Source organism: Mesoplodon densirostris, chromosome 8, assembly GCF_025265405.1.
Source record: "Mesoplodon densirostris isolate mMesDen1 chromosome 8, mMesDen1 primary haplotype, whole genome shotgun sequence".
NCBI lineage: Eukaryota > Metazoa > Chordata > Mammalia > Artiodactyla > Ziphiidae > Mesoplodon > Mesoplodon densirostris.
Genome location: NC_082668.1, coordinates 25,462,997 through 25,467,405, shown reverse-complemented (window position 1 = coordinate 25,467,405; position 4,409 = coordinate 25,462,997). Strand labels below are relative to the sequence as shown.

The 4,409-nt window shown below is 37.7% G+C and overlaps 1 non-coding gene across 1 annotated transcript; it reads left to right on the top strand.

Moving 5' to 3' along the window:
• The first annotated feature begins 3,626 nt into the window (after window positions 1–3,626).
• LOC132495570 (U6 spliceosomal RNA) lies at window positions 3,627–3,733 on the top strand. Its single transcript, XR_009533300.1, has one exon. It is a non-coding gene; the product is annotated as a U6 spliceosomal RNA (small nuclear RNA).
• The last annotated feature ends 676 nt before the right edge of the window (window positions 3,734–4,409 follow it).

The window sequence follows — 4,409 nt, the reverse complement described above, 5'->3', positions numbered from 1 at the left end:
AGGAATTCTTAGACAACCAGACTTTGAAGCCTAGTGGGATTTGATTACAGGACTCGGACAGGACTGGGGAAAACAGAGACTCCACTTTTGGAGGGCACACACAAAGTAATGTGTGCACTGAGACACAGGGAAGGAGCAGTGACTCCAGGGGAGACTGAACCAGACCTACTTGCTAGTGTTGGAAAGTCTCCTGCAGAGGCAGGAGATGGCTGTGGCTCACCCTGGGGACAAGGACACTGGCAGCAGAAGTTCTGGGAAATACTCCTTGTTGTGAGCCTTCCAAGAGTCTGCCATTACCCCACCAAAGAACCCAGGTATCGCCAGTGTTGGGTTGCCTCAGGCCAAACAATCAACAAGGAGGAAACCCAGCCCCACCCATCAGCAATCTAGCTGATTAAAGTTTTACTGAGCTCTGCCCACCAGAGCAACACTCAGCTATACACACCACTAGTCCCACCCATCAGGAAACTTGCAAAAGCCTCTTAGATAGTCTCATACACCAGAGGACAGACAGCAGAAGCAAGAAGAACTACAATCCTGCAGCCTGTGAAACAAAAACCACATTCACTGAAAGATAGACAAGAAGAAAAGGCAGAGGACTATGTACCAGATGAAGGAACAAGATAAAACCCAGGAAATACAAATAAATGAAGTGGAGATAGGCAACCTTCCAGAAAAAGAATTCAAAATAATGATAGTGAAGATGATCCAGGACCTCAGAAAAGGAATGGAGACAAAGATCAAGAAGATGCAAGAAATGTTTAACAAAGATGTAGAAGAATTAAAGAACAAACAAAGAGAGATGAACAATACAAAAACTGAAGTGAAAACTACACTAGAAGGAATCAATAGCAGAATAACTGAGGTGGAAGAACAGATAAGTGAAAATAGAATAGCAGAATTCACTGTTGCAGAACAGAATAAAGAAAAAAGAATGAAAAGAAAAGAAGACAGCATAAGAGACTTCTGGGATAACATTAAACGCAACAACATTTGCATTATAAGGTCCCAGAAGGAGAAGAGAGAGAGAAAGGACCCAAGAAAAATTTTGAAGAGATTATAGGTGAAAACTTCCTTAACATAGGAAAGGAAATGGCCAACCAAGTCCAGGAAGTATAGAGAATCCCATACAGGATAAACCCAAGGAGAAAAACGCTGAGACACAGAGTAATCAAAGTGGCAAAAATTAAAACAAAGAAAAATTATTGAAAGAAGCAAGGGAAAAATGACAAATAACATACAAGGGAACTCCCATAAGGTTAACAGCTGATTTCTCAGTGGAAACTCTACAAGCCAGAAATGAGTGGCATGATATACTTAAAGAGATGAAAGGGAAGAAACTACAACCAAGATTATTCTACCCAGCAAGGATCTCATTTAGATTCGATGGAGAAATTAAAAGCTTTACAGACAAGCAAAAGCTAAGAGAATTCAGCACCACCAAACCAGCTCTGCAACAAATGCAAAGGAAATTCTCTAAGTGGGAAACACAAGAGAAGAAAAGGGCCTACAAAAACAAACCCAAAACAATTCAGAAAATGGTCATAGGAACATACATATCAATAATTACCTTAAATGTGAATAGATTAAATAAATGCTCCAACCAAAAGATACAGGCTTGCTGAATGAAGACAAAAACAAGACTCATATATATGCTGTCTACATGAGACCCAATTCAGACTTAGGGACACATACAGACTGAAAGTGAGGGGATGGAAAAAGATATTCCATGCAAATGGAAATCAGAAGAAAGCTGGAGTAGCAATACTCATATCAGAGAAAATAGACTTTAAAATAAAGAATGTTACAAGAGACAAGGAAGGACACTACATAATGTTCAAGGGATCAATCCAAGAAGAAGATATAACAATTATAAATATACATATACCCAACATAGGAGCACCTCAATACATAAGGCAACTGCTAACAGCTATAAAAGAGGAAATTGACAGTAACACGATAATAGTGGGGGACTTTAACGCCTCACTTACACCAATGGACAGATCATCCAAAATGAAAATAAATATGGAAACAGAAGCTTTAAATGACAAAACAGGCCAGATAGATTTACTTGATATTTATAGAACATTCTATCAAAGAACAGCAGATTACACTTTCTTCTCAAGTGCGCATGGAACATTCTTCAGGATAGATCACATCTTGGGTCACAAATCAAGTCTCAGTAAACTTAAGAAAACTGAAATCATATCAAGCATCTTTTCTGACCACAATGCTATGAGATTAGAAATCAATTACAGGGAAAAAAATGTAAAAATCACAAACACATGGAAGCTAAACAATACATTACTAAATAACCAAGACATCACTGAAGAAATCAAAGAGGAAATCAAAAAATACCTAGACACAAATGACAAAACACGACGATCCAAAACCTATGGAATACAGCAAAAGCAGCTCTTAGAGGGAAGTTTATAGCTATACAAGCCTACCTCAAGAAACAAGAAAAATATCAAATAAACAATCTAACCTTACACCTAAAGGAACTAGAGAAAGAAGAACAAACAAAACCCAAAGTTAGCAGAAGGAAAGAAATCATAAAGATCAGAGCAGAAATAAATGAAATGGAAACACAGAAAACAATAGCAAAGACCAAAAACTAAAAGTTCGTTCTTTGAGAATATAAACAAAATGATAAACCATTAGCCAGACTCATAGAAAAAAAAAAAAAAAAGAGGGAGAGGACTCAAATCAATAAAATTAGAAATGAAAAAGGAGAAGTTACAATGGACACAGCAGAAATACATAACATCCTAAGAGTCTACTACAAGCAACTCTCTGCCAATAAAATGGACAACCTGGAAGAAATGGACAAATTCTTGAAAGGTATAACGTTCTAAAACTGAACCAGGAAGACATAGAAAATATGAACAGACCAATCACAAGTAATGAAATTGAAACTGTGATTAAAAATCTTCCAACAAACAAAAGTCCAGGACCAGATGGCATCACAGGTGAATCCTATCAAACATTTAGAGAAGAGCTAACTTCTATCCTTCTCAAACTCTCCCAAAAAATTGTGGAGGAAGGAACACTCCAAACTGATTCTATGAGGCCACCATCACCCTGATACCAAAACCAGACAAAGACACGACAAAAAAAAAAAAAAAGAGAAAACTACAGACCAATATCACTGATGAATATAGATGTAAAAATCCTCAACAAAATACTAGCAAACAGAATCCAACAGCACATTAAAAGGATCATACACCATGATCACGTGGGATTTATCCCAGAGATGCAAGGATTCTTCAATATATGCAAATCAATCAATGTGTTACACCATATTAACAAATTGAAGGATAAAAACCACATGATCGGGCTTCCCTGGTGGCACAGTGGTTGAGAGTCCACCTGCCGATGCAGGGGAAATGGGTTCATGCCCCAGTCCGGGAAGATCCCACGTGACACAGAGCAGCTGAGCCCGTGAGCCATGGCCACTGAGCCTGCGCGTCCGGAGCCTGTGCCCCACAAGGGGAGAGGCCACAACGGTGAGAGGTCCATGTACCACAAAGAAAAAAATAATAATAATAACATATTATCATCTCAATAGATGCAGAAAAATCTTTTGACAAAATTCCATACCCATTTATGATAAAAACTCTCCAGTGTTCGCTTCAGCAGCACATATACTGAGATTGGAATGATACAGAGAAGATTAGCATGACCCCTGTGCAAGGATGACATTCAAGTTTGTGAAGTGTTCCATACTTAAAAAAAAACAAAACAAAACTCTTCAGATAGTGGGCATAGAGGGAAACTAACTCAATATCATAAAGGCCATATATAACAAACCCACAGCAAACATCATTCTCAATGGTGAAAAACTGAAAGTATTTCCTCTAAGATCAGGAACAAGACAAGGATGTCCACTCTCGCCACTATTATTCAACATAGTTTTGGAAGTCCTAGCCATTGCAATCAGAAGAGAAAAAGAAATAAAAGGAATACAAATTGTAAAAGAAGAAGTAAAACTGTCACTGTTTGCAAATGACATGACAAGGAAACACTCCCATTTACCACTGCAACATAAAGAATGAAATACCAAGTAATAAACCTACATAAGGATACAAAAGACCTGTATGCAGAAAACTATAGGACACTGATGAAAGTAATTAAAGATGATACCAACACATGGAGAGATAAACCATGTTTGTGGATTGGAAGGATCAATATTGTGAAAATGACTATACTACACAAAGCAATCTACAGATTCAATGCAATCCCTATCAAATTACCAACGGTATTTTTTTACAGAGCTAGAATATAAAATCTTAAAATTTGTATGGAGACACAAAAGACCCCGAATAGCCAAAGCAGTCTTGAGGGAAAAATTGGAGCTGGAGGAATCAGATTCCCTGACTTCAGACTATACTAAAGAGCTACAGTAA